Source organism: Nicotiana attenuata, chromosome 1 (assembly GCF_001879085.1).
Source record: "Nicotiana attenuata strain UT chromosome 1, NIATTr2, whole genome shotgun sequence".
NCBI classification, from domain to species: Eukaryota; Viridiplantae; Streptophyta; class Magnoliopsida; order Solanales; family Solanaceae; genus Nicotiana; species Nicotiana attenuata.
The window spans coordinates 4,146,078-4,174,009 of record NC_031989.1 but is presented as its reverse complement, the minus strand read 5'-3'; positions in this window follow the sequence as shown (position 1 = coordinate 4,174,009).

The following is a 27,932-nucleotide window of genomic DNA, read 5'->3' as shown; positions in this document are numbered from 1 at the left end:
GTAAGGTAATTTAATTTACCAACCAACCGTCTATATCTTGCAGCATCGCTAAGAGGCTCCCCCTGTCCTGGCATAAGTTTAGAATTCGGATCCATCGGAGTGTCAACCGGTCTACAACCTGTCATTCCTGTCTCTTCAAGAATATCTAAGGCATACTTTCGTTGTGAGATCACAACACCTGAGCTAGACTGAGCGACCTCAATACCCAGAAAATACTTTAGTTTGCCCAGATCCTTAGTCTGAAAGTGTTGCAAGAGATGTTGCTTCAATTTAGTAATACCATCCTGGTCATTGCCGGTAATAACAATGTCGTCAACATAGACCACCAGATAAATACAGAGACTCGAGGCAGAATGCCGATAGAATACAGAGTGATCAGCTTCACTCTGAATCATGCCAAATTCTCGAATAACTGTGCTGAACTTCCAAACCAGGCTCGAGGAGACTGCTTTAGACCATAAACGTGACCGACGCAAGCGACATACAAGGCCACGAGACTCCCCCTGAGCAACAAACCCAGGTGGTTGCTCCATATAAACTTCATCCTCAAGGTCACCGTGTAAAAAAGCATTCTTAATGTCCAGCTGATAGAGGGGCCAATGGCGAACAGCAGCCATGGATAGAAAAAGGCGGACTGATGCTATCTTAGCCACAGGAGAGAAGGTATCACTGTAATCGAGCCCAAATATCTGAGTATATCCTTTGGCAACAAGACGAGCCTTAAGACGATCAACCTTACCATCCGGACCAACCTTGACTGCATACACCCAACGACAACCAACAGTAGATTTACCTGAAGGAAGAGGGACGAGCTCCCAAGTACCACTCGTATGTAAAGCAGACATCTCGTCAATCATAGCCTGTCGCCATCCTGGATGAGACAATGCTTCACCTGTAGACTTAGGGATGGAAACAGAGGACAAAGAAGATAGAAAAGCATAATAGGGTGATGACAAACGATGATAACTCAAACCGACATAATGGGGATTAGGATTAAGGGTGGCCCGTATACCTTTCCGAAGTGCAATCGGTTGATTAAGAGGAGACAAGTCCGCAGTATTAGCAGGGTCAGGTGCAGGACGTGAATCAGCTGGACCTGATGCTGGGCGCGGACGACGATGATATGTCAAAAGTGGTGTTCCTGTGGCAGGGAGTCTAGGAGGAGCCACACTAGACTCCTCAACGGCTGGAATGGATAAGACTTCTATAGCGGAAGGTGAAGGAGGAGCTATAGGAGACTCGGGTAAGACTTCTGTGGCGGAAGGTGAAGGAGGAGCTATAGTAGACTCCTTAAAGGTCGGTATAGGTAAGACCTCAGATATATCAAGGGGGTCAGAAAGGTCAGAAGAGGTAAAGAAAGGTTTAGACTCAAAAAATGTGACGTCAGAGGACATAAAGTACCTACGAAGATCAAGTGAGTAACAACGATATCCCTTCTGAACACGAGAATAACCAAGGAAGACACACTTGAGAGCACGAGGAGCTAACTTATCTTTCCCAGGGGCTAGGTTATGAACGAAACAAGTGCTCCCAAAAACACGAGGGGGAACAGAGTATACGGGTGATTGGGGAAACAATACTGCATACGGTATCTGATTCTGGATGGGAGAGGAAGGCATCCGATTAACTAAATAACAAGCTGTGAGAACTGCATCGCCCCAAAAACGCAGCGGAACATGAGATTCAATGAGAAGTGTGCGAGCAGTCTCAATGATGTGCCTATTCTTTCTCTCTGCAACCCCATTTTGCTGAGGGGTATAAGGACAAGAGGTCTGATGAATAATTCCTTGAGAAGTCATAAACTGCTGAAATTGAGAGGATAAATATTCTAAGGCATTATCACTGCGAAAAGTGCGAATGGAAACACCAAATTGATTTTTAATTTCAGCACAAAAATTCTGGAATATAGAAAACAACTCAGAACGATCTTTCATTAAGAAAATCCAAGTACATCTTGAATGATCATCAATAAAACTAACAAAATAACGAAATCCCAAGGTTGAACTGACTCTACTAGGACCCCATATATCAGAGTGAACTAAAGAAAAAATAGACTCTGCGTGACTCTCAATACTACGAGGATAGGAGGCTCGGGTATGTTTCCCGAGCTGACATGACTCACACTCTAATGTGGATAAACTAGACAAACCAGGCACCATCTTCTGAAGCTTGGATAAGCTTGGATGTCCTAAACGTCTGTGAATTAGGTCCGGAGGATCTGTAACTAGACATGCCTTGGAGGATTTTAGGGAGTTAAGGTAGTAAAGCCCTTCTGATTCAAGTCCTGTTCCAATCGTCTGCCCTGTACTGCGGTCCTGCATAATAAAAGAATCATCAATAAAATATATACCACAATGGAGGGCACGAGTCAAACGACTAACAGATGCAAGATTAAAAGGACAGCCAGGGACATAGAGAACGGAATCTAGAGTGACAGAGGGTAGGGGATTCGCTTGTCCAACTCCTTTTGCTTTGGTTTGAGACCCATTGGCTAAAGTAACAGTGGGAAGAGACTGTGAATACGCAATATTTGACAAAAGTGATTTATTACCAGAGATATGATCAGAAGCGGCTGAGTCCACAACCCATTGTCCAGGAGGACTAGACTGGGAAACACAAGCAAAAGAATTACCAGCAACAGAAGTATTAGTCTGAGCAACAGAAGCTACTTGTGGAGATGTCTGCTTACTTGCTCGATACTGAAGGAACTCATTATACTCCCCTTCAGATAAAGAAAATCCCTGGTTACCTGTAGTCTCAGTCTGAGCAACATAAGCATTTTTGGTTGGGCGGCCATGTAAAGAATAGCATACATCACGAGTGTGTCCAAGTTTATGACAATAGGAGCACTTGGGTCTAGATCTTCCAAAACGACCTCCTCCTCGTCTATTTTCCATAGTATGAGATGCCCGATTGTCCACTGATTGTGATACGAGGACAGATGAGTCAAGTGTCTGTGATGAGCTCACTGGGTGACTAGGTGCTGCAGCAAGGCGAAGTAATCGAGAGAATAATTCATCAACTGTGGGGACGGTTGGACTAGCCAAAATCTGGTCACGTACTGAATCAAGGTCATTAGGGAGTCCAGCGAGTGTAAGAACTAGAAACATTTTTTGTCGTTGCTCTTGTTGTTTTTCAATACTGGCAGAAACTGGCATCAACGTCTCAAATTCTTCCATGACTGCCTGAACTTCTCCCAAGTAAGTAGACATATCTAATTCATGTTTCTTCAAGCTTGTCATTCGCGATATTACATCATAGAAACGAGATATGTCATTAGTGTATAGATTACGAGCCTTTTCCCAAACTAAATAACATGTCTGGAATGGACGGAACAAGGGCATCAACTTGGAATCAATAGATCGCCACAGGATACTACATAACTGAGCATCGACCTTCTCCCACTGTGTTTTGGCCTTTTCATCACCTTCGCTAGCCTTTTTTGTTAAATGATCTTGAACTCCTTGACCTTTACACCACAACTCGACAGATGAAGCCCAATCTAAGTAGTTTGAACCTCCCATTAAAGGTTCTGAGGTAATCATAACACCGGAACTGCCAGAACCTGGGTTTCTAGACCCGAAAGCATCGACTCCCAAAGACATGGTTGGATTATCACCAAATAACAAAAAGAATCAACTGAAAATTCTCTGAAACAGATGAAGAAAACACTGTGTTTGCCGGAAAAGTACTGTAGCTGCCGGAAAAATCAGTGTAGTCGCCGGAAAAACTCAAAGTGGTCGGAATTAAAAAATAAAAATATGGACAGGCTCGGAATTGCAGGGCGATCCAACTGTCCTGAAGAAGCGAAGCCGAAATCTGACAGGAAGGGGTCTCACGCGCCGGCGCGTGGGACAGACGCGCCGCCGGAAACAGTGCTCCGACAGGCGCATGACGGCACGTGGGTGACTGTTTTCCGGTGATTTTTTCTGGGGTTTGGTCGGATCTCTCTTGGGAACTGTTAATTAGTGACTTTGACGCAATAAGTCACTTAGGTCACCGGAAAATTGCATGGTGACTGAGTTCTTTCTTCCCGGATATCGCTGGAATGACGCACAACGATAAATTTCTCACCGTAGCTCTTATACCATGATAAGAATGGACATTGGGCCTAACTCAACCCCAAAAGCTAGCTTGTGAGGTGAGGATTGCTCAAGCCATATAAGGAGACCAAGGACCTCAAATCCCTCCGATGTGGGACAACTCAACACCCCCCCCCCCCACGCCCAGACCTCTGGAGCGTGGACAACATAAATGGGGCCCAACATCGGTAATAATAATTGGGATGGGCCTGGCTCTGATACCATGTGAGAAAGCACGGGAGAAAATATATTATTGATGTATTGACATATGTTACAATAAGCCCTATATATATACACACATAACATGTCCTACTCCTAATATATATTGGATTAGGGTTATTTATTTACTCCTATTTACATGACTATTCTAACACTCACCATATAAATAAGTATGATTGTGCACGGCATCACCCTTCGTGCTTTGTCACTCTTTCCTCACCATATGCATAAGGATGAATGTAAATGTGCACGGCATCACCCTTCATGCTTTATCACTCTTTCCTCACCCAAACAATAGCAACAACAATATCCCGACAAGGGAATCAACAACAAGTATAAAATACGTCCCTGCAAGGGAATCAACAATAAGAATTAAATACGTCCCGGCAAGGGAATCAGCTATAACCAAACTTGTACCAATAATCAACTTCACAATTGTACCTCAACTAGAGCCAATGCCCAAAAATAACCAAATACAAAGAAGAAAATCATAAATCTTACTCAACATGGATAATCAACAATTTAGGCATACGTAGTACTTACTAAGAAACACAACGATCATAACTTAAGACCCACGGGCATGCTTGACACCAACGTATAGATACTCGTCACCATGCCTATACGCCGTACACTACACTAACACATAGCAAATAAGGCACGACACTTATCCCTCAAGCTAAGGTTAGACCAAACGCTTACCTCAATGCCACGAACACAGTTCAAGCCTCAACTACCGCTTTACCTCTCATTTCCACCACCAATTTGCTTGTATCTAGCCACAAGTTACTTAACGGTATCAATAAATGCTAAATGAATCAATTCTAATGCATGAAAATAGGTTTTCCAATGATTTCCCCAAAAAGTAAAAAATCGACCCCGAGCCCACATGGTCAAAACTCGAGGTTCGAACCAAAAACCGATTACCCATTCACCCACGAACTCAATTATATAATTTGTTTTTGAAATTGGAACTCAAATCGAGGTCCAAATCCCCAAAATTTGAAAATCCTAAGTTCTACCCAAAACACCCAATTTCCCCCATGAAAACCCTTGATTTTGACTTGAAATCATGTAAAAAGATGTTATAGATTAAAGAAAATGAGTTAGAAATGACTTACAATCGATTTGGAGAAGAATGTTTCTTTTGAAAATCGCCCAAGAGAGTTTAGGGTTTGAGGGAGTTTGAAAAATGAAGAATTTTCGGCTAAGTTATGATTTGCAGAGGCGCAGATATCGCAATTGCGATGATATGTTCGCAAATGCGAATTCACAATTGCGGCCAGAGCTTCGCAATTGCGAAGGATGGCCTATCTCTGCTATCCTCGCAAATGCGAACAATTATTCGCAAATGCGAAGGTTCCTATCCAGCCCAGTCTTTGCAAATGCAATGGGTGTTCGCAAATACGAGCTCGCAATTGCGAAGCCTGCAGACCTGCAACACACAGCAGTTTTTTCGTAAGTTCAAAACATTCCGTGGCCTATCCAAAACTCACCCGAGCCCTCTGGGCTCCAACCAAACATGCACGCAAGTCCAAAAATATCATATGGACTTGCTCGTGCGATCAAATCATCAAAATAACATCAATAACTATGAATTTAGCATCAAAATAAAAGAAAAATCTCATGAACTCTTAAGTTCCATTTTAACAACCGAGGGTCCGATTTACGTCATATCAAGTCCGTTTCTTACCAAATTTTACAGGCTCAACTGAAATACCAAATAAGACCTGTACCGGGCTCCGGAACCAAAATACGGGCCCGATAACATCAAATTGAAACACATTTAAATTTCCAAAAACTCTTATAATTTCAGTAAAATAATTTTCTTCAAAAATTCATTTCTTGGGCTTGGGAACTCGGAATTCAATTTCGGGCATACGCCCAAATCCCATATTTTTCTACGGACCCTCTGGGGCCGCAAAATCACGGGTCGGGGTCTGTTTACCCAAAATATTGACCGAAGTCAACTTAAATTAAATTTTACAGGCCAAATTAGCATTTTTATCAAATTTTCACATAAAAAGCGTTCCGGATAGAGGCCCGGACCGCGCGTGCAAATCGAGGTGAGATAAAAGGAAGCTTTTAAGGCCTCAGAACACTTGTAAATCATGTGATGACCTCTTGTGTCATCACATCCTCCACCTCTAAAACAACCATTCGTCCTCGAACGGACATAAAAAAGAAGTACCTAAGTCGGGGAAAAGATGGGGATATCGGTTCCGCAATCGGACTCAGACTCCCAGGTAGCTGCCTCGGCAGGCTGACCTGTCCACCGAACACGAACTGAAGGGAACTTCTTCGATCTCAACTGGCGAACCTGCCGGTCTAGAATAGCTACCGACTCCTCCTCATAGGTCAGATCCTTGTCCAACTGGACAGTGCTGAAGTCTAACACGTGGGATGGATCGCCGTGATACTTTCGAAGCATAGATACATGAAACATTAGATGCACTGCTGATAAACTCGGCGGCAATGCAAGTCTGTAAGCCACCTCTCCTACTCGATCAAGAATCTCAAAAGGACCAATGAACCTAGGGCTTAGCTTGCCCTTCTTCCCAAATCTCATCACGCCCTTCATTGGCAACACCCGAAGCAACACCCGCTCCCCGACCATGAATGCCACATCACGAACCTTACGGTCGGCATAACTCTTTTGCCTGGACTGAGCTGTACGAAGCCTATCCTGAATGATCCTGACCTTGTCCAAGGCATCCTGTACTAGATCCGTACCCTACAACCGAGCTTCTCCCGGCTCAAACCACCCAACCGGCGACCGATACCACCTACCATATAATGCCTCATAGGGGGCCATCTGAATGCTCGACTGGTAGCTGTTGTTGTAGGCAAACTCTACTAACGGCAAGAACTGATCCCAAGAACCTCCAAAATCAATAACACGTGCTCGGAGCATATCCTCCAAAATCTGAATAGTACGCTCGGACTGTCCGTCCGTCTGAGGATGAAATGTTGTGCTCAACTCGACCCGAGTACCCAACTTACGCTGAACTGCCCTCCAGAAATGCAAGGTAAAATGCGTACCCCGGTCAGAAATGATAGACACGGGCACGCCATCAAGACGAACAATCTCCCGGATATAGATCTCAGCCAAACGCTCCGAGGAATAGGAAACTGCCACAGGAATGAAATACGCTGACTTGGTCAGCCTATCAACAATAACCCATACTGCATCGAACTTCCTCTAAGTCCGTGGGAGTCCAACAACGAAGTCCATTGTGATATGCTCCGACTTCCACTCAGGAATCTCAATCTTCTGGAACAAACCACCAGGTCTCTGATGCTCGTACTTTACCTGCTGATAATTCAAACACCGAGCTACATAGGCAACAATGTCCTTCTTCATCCTCCTCCACCAATAATGCTGCCGCAAGTCCTGATACATCTTAGCGGCGCCCGGGTGAATAGAATACCGGGAACAATGGGCCTCCTCTAGAATCAACTCACGAAGTCCATCCACATTAGGCACACAAATACAACCCTGCATCCTCAAAACTCCATCATCTCCGATCGTAACCTGCTTGGCACCTCTGTGCTGCACCGTGTATCTAAGGACAAGCAAATGAGGATCATCATACTGCCGATCTCGGATATGCTCAAATAATGAAGAACGAGCGACTGTGTAAGCTAACACACGGCTGAGCTCAGAAACATCCAACCTCACGAACTGATTGCTAAAGCCTGAACATCCAAAGCAAGCAGCCTCTCACCGACTGGAATATATGCAAGGCTGCCCATACTGGCTGATATCCTACTCAATGCATCGGCCACTACATTGGCCTTTCCCGGATGATACAAGATGGTGATATCATAGTCTTTCAACAGCTCCAACCACCTCTTCTGCCTCAAATTTAGCCTGAACATCCAAAGCAAGCGGCCTCTCACCAACTGGAATATACGCAAGGCTGCCCATACTGGCTGATTTCCTACTCAATCCATCGGCCACTACATTGGCCTTTCCCGGATGATACAAGATGGTGATATCATAGTCTTTCAACAGCTCCAACCACCTCCTCTGCCTCAAATTTAGCTCCTTCTGCTTGAACAAGCATTGCAAACTCTTTTGATCCGTGAACACCTCACACGACACGCCATATAAATGTTGCCTCCAAATCTTCAGCGCGTGAACAATGGTTGCTAACTCCAAATCATGAACTGGATAATTCTTCTCATAGATCTTCAACTGTCGCGAAGCATATGAAATCACCTTGCCATTCTGCATCAACACCGTACCAAACCAATACGCGATGCATCACAATATACTGTATAAGGCCCTGAACCCGTAGGCAATACCAACACCGGTGCCGTGGTCAAAACATTCTTGAGCTTCTGAAAGCTCGCCTCACACTCGTACGACCACCTGAATTGGGCACTCTTCTGGGTCAACCTAGTCATCGGGGCTGCAGTAGATGAAAACCCATCCACAAACCGATGGTAATAACCCGCCAAACCCAAGAAACTCTGGATCTCTATAGCTGATGTGGGTCGAGGCCAGTTCTTGACTGCCTCTATCTTCTTCGGATCCACTTGAATACCCTCTGCTGATACAACGTGGCCCAAGAATTCAACTGAACTCAACCAAAACTCGCACTTCGAAAACTTAGCGTATAACTGACTATCCCTGAGAGTCTGAAGAACGACTCGAAAATGCTGCTCGTGCTCCTCCCGGCAATAGATTTAAATATCATCAATGAAGACAATCATGAAGGAATCCAAATAAGGCATGAACAATCGGTTCATTAAATCCATGAAAGCTGCTGGGGCATTTGTTAACCCGAAAGACATCACCAAGAACTCATAATGCCCGTACCGAGTGCGGAAAGCTGTCTTAGGGACATCGGATGCCCTAATCCTCAACTTATGGTAGCCAGATCTCAAGTCGATCTTAGAAAACACTTGGGCACCCTGAAGCTGGTCAAACAAATCGTCAATCCTCGGCAATGGGTACTTATTCTTGATTGTGACCTTGTTCAACTGCCGGTAATCTATACACATCATCATCGACCCATCCTTCTTCTTAACAAACAACAACGGCTCACCCCAAGGCGAGACACTCGGTCAAATAAAGCCTTTATCCAGCAAGTCTTGTAACTGCTCTTTTAATTCTTTCAACTCTGGCGGGGCCATACGATATGGCGGAATAGAAATGGGTTGAGTGCCTGGAGCCAAACCAATGCAAAAGTCAATGTCCCTGTCGGGTGGCATCCCCGGCAGGTCTGAAGGAAATACCTCCGGAAACTCATGAACAACGGGCACAAAATCCATAGAGGGAACCTCGGCACTGGAATCATGAACATATACCAAATAGGCCAAACACCCCTTATCAACCATACGCCGAGCCTTCATATATGATATAACCCTGCTGGTAGAATGACCAGGAGTCCCTCTCCACTCTAAACGAGGCAATCCCGGTGGTGCTAAGGTCATGGTCTTAGCATGACAATCCAATATAGCATGATAAGGGGATAACCAATCCATCCCCAGAATGACATCGAAATCCACCATATCGAGAAGTAGGAGATCTACATGGGTCTCAAGATCCCCAATAACAACCACGCAAGCACGATAAACACGATCTACCACAATATAATCACCACCGGTGTAGACATATATACAGGAGCACCCAAAGAATCATGAGGCACAACCAGATAAGGGGCAAAATAAGATGATACAGAACAATACGTGGACCCTGGATCTAATAGAACTGAGGCGTCTCTACTGCACACTGAAACCGTACCTGTGATAACTGCATCAGAGGCCTCAGCCTCAGGTCTGCCTAGCATAGCATAACATTGGGGCTGGGCCCCACCACTCTGAACTGCATCCCTAGGACGGCTTCCTGCTGGCGGGTCTCCACCTCTAGCTGCCTGGCCTCTACCTCTAGCGACCTGGCCTCCACCTCTAACATATCTAACCCTACCTTTAGCTGGCTGAGCGGGCGGTGGAACACCCGGTGCTGGAACCGTAGCACGAGAACCCTAGTGCTGAGAACTGCTCGAGGCTCGAAGGCAAAACCTAGCAATGTGCCTCGTATCACCACAAGTGTAGCAAGACTTGGACTGCTAAGACTGCTGACCCTGATGGCCAGGATAACCACTCTGAAAACTCTGGAGCGGAGGTGCATTGATAGGAGCCGATAGTGCACTATAGGGCAACAGATCAGAATACTGCATGTGAGAACCACGACCACCTGGAGCACCGTGAGAAACCTGAAGTGCTGACTGAAAGGGCCTAGGAGGATAGCCTCTACTAAACAAATCCCTGCCTCCAAAGAAGGCACCACTGAACCTGCCAGAATGACGAGGCCTCTTATCAGACCCCTGACCGCTACCCTGAGCTAAAACTATCTCGACCCGCCTGGCCACATTGGCTGCATTTTGGAAAGAAATTTCGCTACCTGTCTCCTTAGCCATCTGCTATCTAATAGGCTGAGCGAATCCCCCAATAAACCTCCTCATCCCCTCTCTCTCGGTGGGGAGTATCAGAAGAGTATGACGAGCCAAATCAATAAACCTTGTCTCATACTGGGTGACAGTCATAGAACCCTGCTGGAGACGCTCGAACCGACTACGCTACTCCTCTCTCTGAGTGACTGGAAGAAACTTCTTGAGAAATAGCCTCGACAACTGGTCCCAAGTAAGAGCTGGTGGTCCAACTGGTCTGGCCAAACAATAATCTCTCCACCATTTCTTGGCGGAACCATACAGATGAAAAGCAGCAAAGTTGACCCCATTAGTCTCCACTATTCCCATGTTCCGAAGAACCTCATGACAGATGTCTAAATAATCGTGGGGATCCTCTAAAGAAGTGCCACCATATATAGTAGTGAATAGCTTAGTAAACCTGTCCAACCTCCACAAAGCATCGGCGGACATAGCTGCTCCATCACCGGTCTGAGCTACTACACCCGGCTGAACTACTCCAACTGGCTGAGCTCCTAGAGTTTAAAACTGGGGAGACATCTGCTCCAGAGTGCGGGTAGCGGGAGTCTATACTCCTCCCCCAGCCTGAGAGACGGCTGGTGCTACCGGAAGTAAGCCTGCTTGAGTGACACTCTCCATAAGGCCCACTAGACGGACCAAAGCATCCTGGAGTACTAGGGTAGCAATGAACCCCTCTAGGACCTAAGCTGGGCCCACCAGAACTGTCTGGACCAGAACCTAATCATCAAACTCAACCTGAGGCTCCGCCGCTGGTGCTGTTGCTCTGGGCTGAGCTCTGCCCCTACCTCGGCCCCTAGCACGGCCTCGGCCTCGTCCTCTGCCCCTCGTGGGAGCTGCCGCTGGGGGCTCGGGCTACTGGTCAGCGGATGAAGAAGCACGTGTTCTTGCCATCTGCGAATGAACAGAGTAGAAGTTCAATTAGCATTGAGAAACCATTCGCACGACGGAGAAAAATAGAAAAGAAAGTGTTCCTAACTCTGTAGCCTCTGGGATAAGCACAGACGTCTCCGTACTGATCCCTCAGACTCTACCAAGCTTGTCCGTGGATTGTGAGACCTAGGCAACCTAGATCTCTGCTACCAACTTTACACGACCCGGATTTCCCACCCTCGGGAGTCGTGATGGCGCCTACTAGTGAAAGCTAGGCAAGCCAATCTTTCCAATTATCTAACCCCTTTCATTTTTAATCCCTTAACAATTGTGAATAAACATTATATAAACAGCGGAACTAATAAAATGGAAGAATGAAATATAACAATTTAATAATAATACTGATACAAATCCATAAACATAAGCTACCCAGAACTGGTGTTACAATCTCACAGACTATCTAAGAATACTACAAATAGGGTCTGAACAAAATAAATACATGTCTGTCTCTGAAATAGCAAAGAACAGAAAGAAACTAGATAGGAAGGGGACGCCAAGGCCTGCGGACGCCTGCAGGACTACCTCAGGTCTCTGATGGACTGAAGGCAGCAACCCCTAGCTAAGGTCCGTATGCTCCAGTACCAGAATCTGCACAAAAGAGTGCAGAGAGTAGTATCAGAACAACCGACCCCATGTGCTTGTAAGTGTCAAGCCTAACCTCGGAGAAGTAGTGACGAGGCTAGGACACAACAAATAATTAATCTGCATTTACACAGTATCTAGCAAAATAACAGTAACAGGAGTAATTCAAAAGTAACGGGGAGGGGTAACATGCTATGGGGGAATACCAACATAATGAATGACAATAATAGTGGAATAAGACAATTAAGGCATTTGAACCGAAAACAGTAAGAAACAGTGCACGGCATCACCCTTCGTGCTTTTACTCTCAATCCTCACCAATGCAATCAAGTAATGAAAATGTGCACGGCACCACCCTTCGTGCTTTATCTCTCTTCCTCACCATATAAATAAGTATTATTTTGCACGGCATCACCCATCGTGCTTTTACTCTCAATCCTCACCAATGCAATCAAGTAATGAAAATGTGCACGGCATCACCCTTCGTGCTTTATCTCTCTTCCTCACCATATAAATAAGTATGATTGCGTACGGCATCACCCTTCGTGCTTTATCACTCTTTCCTCACCATATGCATAAGTATGAATGTAAATGTGCACGGCATCACCCTTCGTGCTTTATCACTCTTTCCTCACCCAAACAGTAGCAACAACAATATCCCGGCAAGGGAATCAACAACAAGTATAAATACGTCTCGGCAAGGGAATCAACAATAAGAATTAAATACGCCCCGGAAAGGGAATCAGCTATAACCAAACTTGTACCAATAATCAACTTCACAATTGCTCCTCAACTAGAGCCAAGGCTCAACAATAACAAAATATAAAGAAGAAAATCATAAATCTTACTGAACATGGATAATCGACAATTTAGCCATACGTAGTACTTATTAAGAAACACAACGATCCTAATTTAAGACCCACGGGCATGCTTGACATCAATGTATAGATACTCGTCACCATACCTATACGTCGTACATTACACTAACATATAGCAAATAAGGCACAACAGTTATTCCCTCAAGCTAAGGTTAGACCAAACACCACCTCAATGCCACGAACACAATTCAAGCCTCAACTACCGCTTTACGTCTCGTTTCCACCACCAATTTGCTTGTATCTAGCCACAAGTTACTTAACGGTATCAATAAATGCTAAAGAATCAATTCTAATGCATGAAAATAGGTTTTCCAAAGATTTCCCAAAAAGTCAAAAATTGACCCCGGGCCCACATGGTCAAAATCCGAGGTTCGAACCAAAACCCGATTACCCATTTACCCACGAACTCAATTATATAATTTGTTTTGAAATCGGACCTCAAATCGAGGTCCAAATCCCCAAAATTTGAAAATCCTAAGTTCTACCCAAAACACCCAATTTCTCCCATGAAAACCCTTGGTTTTGAGTTGAAATCATGTAAAAAGATGTTATAGATTAAAGAAAATGAGTTAGAAATGACATACAATCGATTTGGAGAAGAACTTTTCTTTAGAAAATCACCCAAGAGAGATTAGGGTTTGAGGGAGTTTGAAAAATGAAGAATTTTCGGCTAAGTTATGATTTGCACAGGAGCAGATATCGCAATTGCGATGATATGTTCAAATACGAATTCGCAATTGCGAAGGATGGCCTATCTCTGCTTTCTTCGCAAATGCGAACAATTGTTCGCAAATGCGGTGCCTGCTAAGGTCGCAATTGCGACATAAGCTTCGCAATTGCGAAGGTTCCCTATCCATCCCAGTCTTCGCAAATGCGATAGGTGTTCGCAAATGTGAGCTCGCATTTGCGAGCTAGGCTTCGCAATTGCGAAGCCTGTAGACCTGCAACACACAGCAGTTTTTTCCTAAGTTCAAAACATTCCGTGGCCTATCCAAAACTCACCTGAGCCCTCAGGGCTCCAAACCAAACATGCACGCAAGTCCAAGAACATCATACGGACTTGCTCGTGCGATCAAATCATCAAAATAACATCAATAACTATGAATTTATCATCAAAATCAAAGAAAAATCTCATGAACTCTTAAGTTTCATTTTTTTAACAACCGAGGGTCCGATTCACGTCATATCAAGTCCGTTTCTTACCAAATTTTACAGGCTCAATATAAATACCATATAAGACCTGTACCGGGCTCCGGAACCAAAATACGGGCCCGATACCATCAAATTCAAACACATTTAAATTTCCAAAAACTCTTATAATTTCAATTAAACAATTTTCTTCAAAAATTCATTTCTCGGGCTTGGGACCTCGGAATTCGATTCCGGGCATAAGCCCAAATCCCATATTTTTCTACGGACCCTCCGGGACCGTCAAATTACGGGTCCGGATTCGTTTACCCAAAATGTTGACTGAAGTCAACTTAGATTAAATTTTAAAGGCCAAATTAGCATTTTCATCAAATTTTCACATAAAAGCGTTCTGGATATATGCCCGGACCGCGCACGCAAATTGAGGTGAGATAAAAGGAGGCTTTTAAGTCCTCGAAACACAGAATTTACTTGTAAATCAAGTGATGACCTTTTGGGTCATCACATCTATAGGCTCAATTGACAAGCACATTTATGATCAAGCAAGAAATGCCACGCCATCTCCTAGACTAGCATAATTAATGATTTGCTTTGAATAACACACAGGGCAAGTTCTAGACTATACATGATAGCACAGAATAACACAAATCATTACGCACACATTGCACATGACTCAGTCAAGACAGTTGTGTTCAACTCTCAAGTCAAGCAAGCACATATAGTTGAGAAAATTTAAGCAATAATGCACTAAGTGACATAAGTCAAACAACTAAGAACATGCGTCAAGAGTAGGCTATTTATTTTACTTAGGCATCAGAATTCAAATCTAATATAACAGGAAGACATAGTGCATGCCATAACCTAATGTACCGGCACCAAACATGTCAACAGGTATCTAGAGCTACTGAGATTTCTTCCTATCATACTCCTAATAAGAAAATAATACCCATATCAGGCTACACCCTTGGAAAAGAACCGACACCCAAAGAAAAACTGAGGGATACAACCTAACTATCCTAAAAATACAAAAGAACATCTTTTTAGTGTTTTTAATCGGACAATAATCCCTCGATAAAGCTGTCCAAGAGATCCATTGTCGGGAAAAGTCTGAGTTTTTTTTATTTTTTAAATATAATTGTCTACTACTACTCCACTCTAGATTAATCTAACTATGAGTTCTAAAAGAAAAACTAATTAAAAAAAACAGTTTTATACAATTACACTTCATAAAGTAGTTCTCCCACCCCACACTTATGTTATGCATAGTCCCCGATGCATATAAGAAATCAAAACAAAAGTAAGGTGGAAAGAAGAGCTCCCTGCTAGTCGGACCCATTCGGGTCATATTCTGAACCTTCATCCTCGAAACGCCCACCAACAAAAGCTTTGGGCTCATCATCATCAGCTCCCAAGGGCACCAAAGTCATTGGCCCTATGACATCAACACCAATATCATCCTCATCATCTGAGCCCTTGTTGGTGTTTTCATCCTCTGATGGGTAAATGGGACTGCCAAGCGCAATCCCCAACATTTCCTTTGAAGAACTGGATAGATCATTGCGTAGATGCATATGCTCCTTATCCATCACGCCCAACTTGCTAATTACCAAATTCAGGGAGCTATATAGATATCTGTTTAAATTTTCATCCCGCTCATTCCGTGCAGCTTGGCTCAACTTGGAAGTAGACTCCAACAAAGAAGTAATATCCATCAGTCCTTTTGGAGCCTCCACCACCTCATCATAACCAGGGTACTCAAGTACCTCACAAGAGAGTATGTACTCGTCAACAGGTTACCAAAGAAGAAATTTTTTATTTTCCGCCCGAAGCGTGTGCGAGCCATCTTGCCCAACATAATCTTACCCACATTGACGGGTATCCCAGTCATCAGAAAAAAGATCAAACACACCCTGGCCCTATCCAATAAGAGTAGCATTACATAATCCTACCGAGACGAAGGGCCCTATCCCATGAGAGTAGTCTTATAAATCCTACCGAGACGAATGACCCGATCCTACAAGACTAGTGTTGAGGCGATCAGCCCGATCTCATGACGTGCCACTAACCTAACTTGTGAGTATGCTTACGAGTTGAATAATCATGAAACTTTCAAACAAATGACTACGACACGGGATTAATCCATAAGAGAACGTATGATTTTCGCTTCTAATAAAATAGCACACCAAGTCTCTATAATAGTAAAGCTTGGTAATCTACACAAGTCTAGCCTCAAGCTAATACATAAATTAAAGCATTTAAACATGCAATATTAACTCAAGTAGTATAGTTTAAGCATCGTATAAGTGTAAGTCTACCATGACGTATAAAAAATCCATCATACACATGGGCTCTTGTCACCTCGTACGTATGTAGCTCCCATAACACATAGAGTGTAGCAAACAAAGTGCCTACGGGATAAGTTCTCCCGTACAAGATTAGGCAAAGAGACTTACCTCGCTACGAAATTCGATTCCGGCTCCCATTCCTCTCTAATACCTCAAACCAATGCCAAACAACCCAAAACTATCCAAAGAATGTGCAAACCAATCAAAGCATACTCAAGAACCCATAGTTTATCATTTAAAAATAATTTCCAACTCCGCACGAAGCATCAACAAAATCCACCCCAGGCCCATGCGCCCGGATTATGAAAATTCTTGAAAATAAATGTTACTCATGGTATCACGAACATAAATATATAATTTATTCTCTAGTCCATATCCAATTTAGTGGCCAAAACCCAAAAATATCATTTCTAGGTCATCTTCCATAAATCCATATTTTCACTCAACTCATGAATTTACAAGCTTAAATTCATACATATTCATGAAATATAATTAAAAGTGGGTTAGAAACACTCCCCATCAATAAACGGGTGAAATGGCCCTTCAAAATCGGCGCCAAATATTCCCATATGAAAAGTGAGAAGAAATCTCGAAATTCTCACTTTTAATGTCTGCCCAAGTACTACTGTTCGCTATCACGGACGAACCCCAGCGATAGTGAAGGCCAAATCTACCCCTTGCCTCAACAACTCTTCACTAACATTGAAGGCTCCACCCAAACGCGGAAGGCTCCACCCGAACGTGAAGCTCAGACTCGTAAACCTAAGCAAATGTGATCTCCTTCCCGTGATCGCCAAGTCAAATCTTTCAACCTGCTTCAAACTCATCGCGAACGCGACATTCCAAGCATGAATGCAAAGATCAATGCCCACAAGCCTATGCGAACCTAGTAACTTAATCGCGAATGCATTGAACAACCACAGCTGGTTCAAATTCCTTCTTCGCGATTGCGAGACCAGCTCCGCAATTGCAAAGCATACCGGACACTAGCAAAATATACAACACCAAATATGCTCTGGGTAGTCCGAAACTCATCCGAGCCACCCGGGATCCCCTCCAATCATACCAACAAGTTTGCAAACATAACCCGGACCTACTCGAGGCCTCAAAACACATAAAATAATATCACAACCAAGAATCGCATCCCAAACATAATAATCAACTTTCAAAACTTCCAACTGCCTTCAACAAACTCTGAACATGACGAATCAAATTTAGACAACTCAGGATGGAACCAAATTTCACACACAAGCCAAATATCACAACACAAACTTGTCTCTAGATTCGGAATACCAAACAGAATTTGATATCACTTAAGTCTACTCCAAGTCAAACTGTAAATTCAAAAACCTTCAAAATGCAAACTTCCGGCAATAAGTGTTGAATCGCTCTAAGACAATCCAAAACCCAACCCGAACATACGTCCAAGTCCGAAATTTCCTTATGAACCTATAGGGACTTTCAAATCCCGAATTCGAGGTCATTTACTCAAAATTCAAACCTTGGTTCCAATTTGAGAATCACTCTTTTAAATCAAATCCCGAGCCTCTCGAACATCAAAACCAATTATACACGCAAGTCATAATGAGTCATATGAAGCTACTCAAAGACTCAAACCGCGGAACAAAATGCTAAAGCTCAAAACGACTGGTTGGGTCATTACATTCTCCCCCACTTAAACATACAGTCGTCCTCAAACGTGCCAAGAGTAATTGCAAAGCCGTCAAATAACTATATAAACTCCTCATACTCACACCCATGCAATCTCTATCCATATAAGTTCATTAACACAATCCCGACTAAAGATTCTTCCTTCGACCTTAGCCCACAAGGCTTACAACCAAATTCTGCCACCGGAATCCCTATAAAATCCAATTCTTGTACATATACACTGTATCAATACCTATAAGTTGCATCAAGCCATAAATGTACTCCCAAGATGTAACCACACGATGTGCCCATAGCTCATATGCCCATAACCATATCTTCTGCCTGCAATAACTGCTCATTATCAAACGTGGTACCAATAATATAACTCAAATAAAACCTTGCTCCAAACCTTTTCCACTCTGCTAATGATAAAATAAATGTGTAGAAACTCATAACCACCCATTTGAACCACAAGTCATGGAGTTTTCGCCCGACAAGCACCATTACCAAATTCTGAGCTATATAATGGTAGCCTTACTCCAAATATACCTTATCCAAATCTGATTGCATTAATTCTAGGTACAACAACCTCATCTCACCCAGTCCAGGATGCTCGATCGATAGGCCACACCATATGCTATCCAGAATCTCATACGATGTGGTTTGTGCGCCAAACAAGCAATAACTCGAATATGACCATTAATAAAAGGGAACCCAAGTAAGAGAACTATCCAACATGTGTAACAGGAATAAAAACAAAACAAAATGCTATGAATCGGTCCCATAAAGGAGAAGCAAAACACAAAAATAAGTACAAGGAATCGTATGGAACATGACATTATTGCTTCCGATCCCATAAACTCCTCGTGGAAATTCCCATCGAGCCATAAACCTCATATTCATCAAATACATGTGTATCAACAACAAGCACGCAAAGTGTGTAAACATAACCCTGGGGAAACAAATAGCATATTGTGCTACGACAAAATAAAAGACAAACACAATTATGGTGCAATGAGAAAATCAATATCTCAAGAGCCATCTCACTCACATTTTGCCACAAGTCCTAAATAGTGCCACCACATATGTGTGAACAATCAAATAGTCTCTAAACCTAAAGAATACAGGAATCTCCAACCCGACCTCTAGCTCTCCACTTAAATAACTGATATGTCACGCATACACAATTACCTCAGAAGAAACACTCCCATAAAATCTTCTGTGTCAAGTAGCAAACCTAGACATTAATGATTATCAACCACACGATTCTTGTAGTACTAGTCAAGCATCTACAAAACAAACACAATGCGGCTTATGCAATGCACACCATTATCATGCGATACAAGTTTGCTAGCTTTCTCTTAAATATATGAAATCCCCCATGCAATCTAAAACTCATGACATTCCTTTCAAAACTGAACTACAACCTCGTCCATTCAATCCCAATTCCCCACGACTCACCACATCTATCATGTTATTATATGAAAATAATCCTATTAGCAACTTTGAATCACAAATAGAATACACACTCCATAAACCAAAACCTTTCACTTGACTCCATTCAGGAGAAAATCACAACACATAAAAAATTTCCCATGCATGTGGAAGACATCAACCACAAGTCATGGTCAAAACCATCACAAACTCTTCAGAACTCATTAGCTTATAACCAATGTCATAACTTTTTCTCTCTAAATTATCTAGCCATGCAAACTGCCAAACCCAAAAGTCTTTCCACAAAAGCACCTACAAAGCCCTATCATACCAAAAGGAGCCGATCATATCTATTACCATGTTGATCCGAGCCAACGTTAAAAACCCAACTTTTTCATATTTCACTTAAATAGAATTTGAGATGACACTTCTCTTTCCCAATACACTATGGACTTCAATCAAATTCATTCCAAGTGATCCCAACAGGAGCCGCGTCGTCCTAAGACCCATAAGCCACTTTATTCCCTCTCATGAACTCAATAATACCTCAACCCGATATGCCCCCCTAAAAAGGCATTTTATGAATCCGGAGCTATTCCTTCCATCTCAACCACTATATCATGGAGCCGATAATGATATAGAAATACTCTAAGTCTCTTTCATAATCCAATGCAAACCTAAATTCTTAGTCTCACAATAATTCAGAAACCCTTATGTACCACATCTTGAATCTTGAACGCACTAGAACCATCCTCGAGAGTCACCCACTCTGATCAAGTCCAATGTGTAGCCAAAAATGTTGAATGTCTAGTGCTTCATTAGAACATGAATAGTCCAGAAGAAGCAATCGAGTGCATCCTTTCTCTAGAACACTACATCCACAAAGGAATATCAAATCTGAGCCATCCGGCGACCTCCATAAGTCAAGACGGCAAAATATAACATACATCTAGAGAGCCCTTGCTCGAATCATCCACGAAGTCATAACTAATCCACCAGCGTCCCTTAGTCTAGAATCAACATCAACGCATGACCATGTGACCCAACTGTTGATAGTGGCTCCTCCCATTAGGCTTTATGCCATAATCACATAACCCAAAGACCCGCAATGACTACTCCTACTAGCTATCATGATCTCACACTGTTACTCAGCCGATATTTTCTCATAAGCTCATGTTTCACTTGCCATAACACATCCAAAATTATCGACCCAAATGCACACTCAATCTCGTGACAATCGTGCTATATTCCTTAAGCGATCCGGACTCACACCATAGCACATACATTATATCGGATTAAAGGTAAAACACTTCATAGACACCTTATAAGAAATCATACGACCTCTAACCTCTTCACAGGAGGTAGCCGCCTAACTGTGTAGCCTTGTATTGACATCTTTCAATGACCTTGCCATGGGTACAACCATTATGTAATTAGTGAATCCTCCGGAGTCTACACTCAACCACAAGCTACTAGAATCCATTCTTTTCCACCAACGAACAACTAAAAGATATATCAACACATCCAAATCTCAAGACTATATTGCACACCAAGATGATAATCAAGACTAAGCTCGGAGATACCTAATCTTACACATCAATCGGCCCAAGCTCGAACATCCATAGCCTAAATGCCTCTCCTTTGCTAGAAAAAATGCCAAACTCCAAATCATGGACCAAAGAATCCTTCTCATGAAGCTTCAACTTCCGCGACACATAAGTAAACACCCTACTATTCTATACCAACACTACACGAAGATTAGCGCGTGAATCACCACAATACACCGTGTATAGCCTTAACCCATGGGAAATACCTACACTGAGCTGAAATGATTGAACACCCCTCTACAAGGAAACAATAGTAGTCTGCCATCATAACGCATAGGAAAATATCCCGCACCACATATGTAGCATTGCCATGACTTGACGGTGCCCAACTGATATCGAGTGCTCGACACCGTATACGAATGAGTAGGTAGGAACTAAAGATATAGATTTCCATCAAAAATAAAGTCGCGCAATAAGGAAATGAAGAAAGAGAAATTTTCTAACGCCCTATAGCCTCTCGAAGATAAGTACAGATGGCTCTGTACCGATCCGCAAGACTCTACTAGGGCTGCTCATGACTCGTGAGACTTATGTGAATCTAGTGCTATAATACTATGTGGTCACGACCCAATTCCCACCATAGGTCGTGATGGTACCTAACGTTGCAGTCAGGAAATCCAACAATAACTCAACACTACGCAAAGTGGTTCATTACACTTTTTAAAATAATTAGTGAGATGAATGGGCTTAATTCGTTCCAAAATCATGGCAAAATACTAGCATATTCATCAAGATTCGAAAAATAATCAAAATATTAAGTCGAATGTTATAACAGTGATACCACACGACAAACAATCTACTAATCCAACAAATCCCGGTGTCACAAGTGCATGAATATCTACCGGAATCTACAATACTACTACAAAAATTGTCTAGAATAGAAAATAACAAAATATAGTAAATAAGTAAGAAGGGGACTCCGTGTGCTGCAGATCATAGCACAGAAAGTAGCTCACCCCAAAGTCTCCTCAAGAGTTGGGCATGTGCACCTTAACGACCACCAGAAAGACCTATCAGTAGCTGTGCAATTTGTGCAGAAGTGTAGTATGATTACGTAAATCAATGTGTGCCCAGTAATTATCTACTCTAACCTCAAAGAAGTTATGGTGAGAGATCGACATCGACACTTTTTAGTGGTCCACTAATCAAATATACATAAGAAAGTAGACATGTATGAGGCATGACAAATAGCAACGAAACAAATAAATATGTACAAGCTTCTCAATAGAAGGATAAATACAAAATCATCAAATACTAATTACTATCTCAATTGCAATATATGTGACCAAAACCAGGTGCAAAGGACAAATCTAAGTCAAGACGCTTACATACACACTGACTCCCTATCAAAATATTACGCACGATTCTGCCAAGGCAACCGGCCGGATCCCATAAAAGTGGTTTTACAATATCCTGCCGGGGCGGTGTCGACGCCCCCTTTTTCTCGTGAAATCGGGTTTACAACATTTCGGAAGACAACTCTATTCCCGTTTGGGATTTGGGTTTTGGATTTGAAGAGTCGCCACCTAATGATTAAGTGCATTAGTACACTAAGGGTTTTTGAGTTGGAAAACCAGAGTTCGGGTAAGGGCTAGAATTATCTCGAGGGGAAGGTGTTAGGCACCCCTCAAGATCCACTAGTGTGGTTCCCGGACATGTCATATTGTGACTTTAAATGCAAACAACAAGTAGGCAAACAAGCGTTACAAATACAAATGGGTCTTCATATAATAGTTGCAAGAAATTAGAAACTTTAAAGAAACTGAAATTTGGTAGGAGAAACCATTTTTTTAATCCTGAATAAACGAGTAAAGGAGGGAAATTCCATACAATTGAAACAATTTTTTAAAAGCTGAAATTTGCGAAAGAAAGATAGTTGAAATAAAAGTGGACTAATAAGGGAATGGGTCCTAGGTTTATACATAATATGGATCACCCCACACAACACCCGGTAACCGTTTATATAGGTGGTGTTATCGCGTGGTCATCATATCCATATCTACCCTTTCCCACCCCGTTGAGGTATTAAACACGGAAGGGTCTCATTTTACCTATTGCATGCTATTACCCGCCCCATCCTACCAGTCCCGGAGGTACTTAGGACTACTAATCCTAAAGGGTAGGATATTAGGCTGACTGGTTTCAAAGGACAAAAATCAAAGGCGACATACAACAATACATACTGCATGTTAGGGGGGAAAGCATGTAAACACGCAAAGGCCTATGTACACCTCCTCAAACAAAACACATAAGTAGCATGCCTTAAACATAATTAAGGTCTCAAAAGATAGGGACTTTTTGAGAGGTTAAAACTTGGTTTTAGAAAACGAAGTAGTAGCAATATTAGCACGATTCTGGGCAGAGATGAGTAACCTAGTAAATAAAATCAGAAGCTCAATAAAAGTAAGGGTGTGTCATTTAAAAAAATCGTTTTCAGCAGAGTTTTTGTTTTAAGAAAAGAAAGCTGAGTGAACTTCAGAAGATCACAACAAGAAGGGGGGAACTGCAGAGTTAAAACTTAAAGAAGCTGGTTGGTTTTAAGCTAATAAAAAGACACAATTGGTCAGTTCCTAACGGGCCTAAGGTTTGCCTAGGCGTCGTTATACATTACCTGATTATTTATAAAGGAATGAACATACATTTTCTTTTATTCTGATTTATAAAGGTACGCGTGATAAGACATTTGCAGAAAAACGTTTCAAACCACTTAGCCATATTTTTACAAAGTTATTAGCTAAACGTTAATTAACTACTGCAACTTGAACGAGTGAGAAGTCCTATGGGTAGGATATCTAATGCACATAAGAGTTCCTAAGAACATGATTTCTAATATGCCAATGCAGTAATGACATGTTATTTGGCTTGTTGTTAGTTATTGCTGGTTATTAACTGAGCGTGGTTACAAGATGAGCGTAATGATAGACTGAAAATAAAGAACCTAAAGCAGGATTTCTAATGAATGAGATGCATGACCTATACAGGTTGTCTATTGCGCAAATAAAATCCTATAAGCATGTTTTCTACCCATGATTTATACTAAGCATGCATAACCCTCCCCCATATTCACTATTCACCCCCAATTGTTTGTTTACAAATTATTACAAACCATTAGCATCTGAATTACAATACCAAAGAACAGAAAAATAAAAAGCTATGCTATAGGGAGCCTTCAATCAGGTCCAATCTTACAACCTCAACCCCTTTGAGTTCACAGCCTTTGCCATGGTCTAGGTGCGGCAAAGCTCCCTAGGGCCCCATTGGGTCCCTGGCCAATACCGGCGCCTAGACATTTTACAAAAAAATACAGGACATGTGCAGCGGAATACCAACCTTGTGTGTCAATGTTCAGTGAGTACTCAGAGGTACTCAAAGCAATGCTCACACGAAGGGGCCAGATCCTATTTTCTAAGAATAGTGTGAAGTGCAGGAAGAAGTGTTTAAAAGAAGAGTTTTAAGAAAACAAGGGGTTTGTTTTAAAAAGAAACAACAGAAACAATAGCATAAGATTGCTTACAATGATCATGGGGAAAGGGAAGCAAATAGATCACACAATGCTAAAAGGAATGCAGGTTTAATGGACAGGACTACACAGAATCAGGGGATTTAGGGGACTGGGAGGCAGTAGAGTTTAGGCATGCTAATGTGTAACAACAGGACATAGACATAACAAATAAAGTTAAGAGTAAACAAAGTCTGACTTAACATGTAAATCAGAAGGCATGGTGAAGCATTAGAGTAAAGAATCAATTACACACTGAACAGGAGAAGCATAAGTAGAAGAGAATCACAAAAATAATGAACTGAAACAAAAATAAACACATTGGTGTGAGACTTGAAAAGTTAATCAGGACATACCAGTAAAGAGAAAAAGCAGGATGCAAAGATAAAGGAGTAACACTATATTAGCCTTGGCTTTCAGCCGGCTAATAATAAACAGGAGCAGAGAATAGTAGTGGAGCAAGAGAGCAAGAGAGAATGCAGATTTGAAAGTGTTCGGTGGTGTGTAAGTCAGTAGACCGTTGTTTTTTTTTTTTTTGTAAAAGACTTAAGGTATTTATAGTTGAAAGTAGGGGGTAAAATAAGGTAAAAATCACAGAAATATGTTAATTGAAGAACTCGGAATCAATTAATCAAAGAATCAAGGAAGTACTCCCATTAATTAAGGGAATCAAAATCAAACGAAAATATTCAGCACCATATAAGGCAAGTAGGAAAAATCAGTGTACGAATAAATAAGGAGGGGATCAAGATTCAGTATTGCATATAGTAGCCAATTAAGACCAAATTCAGGAAAATTCTAATTAAGGAAAGGCTTAAAAGAACAGAGTACTATAACAAATAAGGTAACAAAACCAATTAATTCAAACGGGCAGGTAGAATGCTAGGGTTTTAAAAGAAAGTTTTTGAATTACCAATCAATCAAGGAAAATCAGAATCAATCGTGTGAAGTCATGATTCTGCATTTTTAACATATAAATAGAGGTGAATGAACAAAAGTAGCGAGCCAAAATTAGCTATATAGACAGAAGGGGAACAACAGATGAACAAACACAATCACTCAGAGCTAGTAAAAACAAGTTAAGATTCAGCAGGGCATATTCGAAGCATGGTGACCATGAAACATTAACAAGAGTCAAGGGACATCAGGCTAACACACACAATCAAACGAACGAGCATGCTAAACACATAGAATCAGAGTAAAGAGAATCGTGCTAACACGCATAATCAGACGAAGGAACATGCTAACACATAGAGACAAGGCCAAGAAAATTAGTCTAACACACATAACCAAGGCAAAGAGACATGCCAACACCATAATTAAACAAGTAACATTTTAGAAATTAGGGCTTTTTAGCATAGTCAAATTAAAAACACGAGAAGCATAAAACAGTCAGAATAAACAAAGAAAAGATTTAATATAAAGAAAATCAGTTAAAGCAATGCGTAAAAGAAATCTAAGAACCCCAATTTTCAAGAAATTAAAAGGTGGTTCAAAGTAAAAGATCTTTCGAGATATAAACTCGAAAATAAGCAGAACATAGCAGAGTAAACAGCATGGAAAAATATCATGAGAATAGCACTGTTTTGAGAATTTCAGGAGAGAGTTAGGGTTTCAAAATGGAAAACACTTAATTAAAAGTTGAGAGAACTGTCGAAACTTCATTAGATCGTGACGTATAGGGTGGATTTCCGCCCTGAAATCACACCGGAGAACCCACAAGTAGCAGAAACCAGAACCCCAGGTTCTCACCACCATGGTCCATTTAAACCTCGAAGGTCCCTAAGAGATGTTGAACAGGACGGTTGAGATAGCCCATCGGAGCCTTGGTGAAAGGGGATGCCGGAGATGGCGGAACAAACCAGGCGGAACTTTTTAGGGACTGATTCCCACATGGTGGGGGATTTCTGGGGTCTCAAAAAATAAGGAATCGGTGAGCGTAAGGGTTTTCATGGCGGTTGATGGGTCCGAATGGGTGAGATTGGAGGTGCCGGAGAGGCGGTGGACGATCATCGGAGAAGAGAGAACCAGAAGGTTCTATGAGAGAAGGGAAGAAGAGATTGGATAGGAGAAGAGAGACGGTCTCAAAGAAATGAGGGGTTTGGGGGGGTAGTTGATTTAAATTATGGGAATTTAAATCTGGGTCGTTGATCTCATTGAATCAACGACTCAGATTAAAAAAGATTGGACCGGGGTTATTTTGGGGGATTGGGCGTGGGTTGGTTTAAATAGGGTATGGGCCATTTAAGATCTGATAGGGGTATGGCCAAATTAGGCCTATAATTGAAATACTAAGGTTTGTTTGTTTAATAGCCAATTTTTCCTTTTTTTCATTATTTATAAAAATAGTAAAAATGATTTAAAAAATAAATTAAAGGTACTAACTAATTAATAACATATAAATATTAATGTAAAATACTAAAAGTGTATTTTATGATTATGAAATTGCTGTTATTGTAAAATAGGCTATAATTTGCAATTATACGCAATTTAGTTTTAAAAATACAAGCAAATGCATAAAAAAATATCAAAAATTACCCCAATATATTCTTAGTGTAAATATGCAGATTAAATAAATATTATTCACTCAAAAAACGCTAGTTTGGGGAATAATTATTGAATTTTGTAGTATTAAAATAGACGATTAAATTGATTTAAAAATCTTTAAAAAATAAAGAAAAATACTAAACTTTAGGGCAATGCTTATATATGCGTGTACATGTTATATTTGAGAATATTTTATATAAAAAATATGTAGGAAAAATTGGTATCAACAGCTAGTCCCTCTTTACCCGGAAGGATTGGAAAGAGTTGTCGGGTAAAGATATGATGCGCATTTTGACCGAAAGAAAACGATTTGAAGAGTTTGACCGAGCTCTGGCTCCTGAAGCTGCCTACATATCCCTGGTCTAACAGGATAAACAGGCCACATGTAGTTTCGGGGAGTCCGTCGGCTGGAACATGCCGATGGGATTTCGAATGCAACGGAACTCAATATTCGGGTTGGGAAGGACTGGTCGGGGACCGATTGGCTGCAGGAATCCGGAGCGAGATCGCTCCTTCTGTGATGGCCGTTGCTAGCCGGTGTACCTGCCAAAT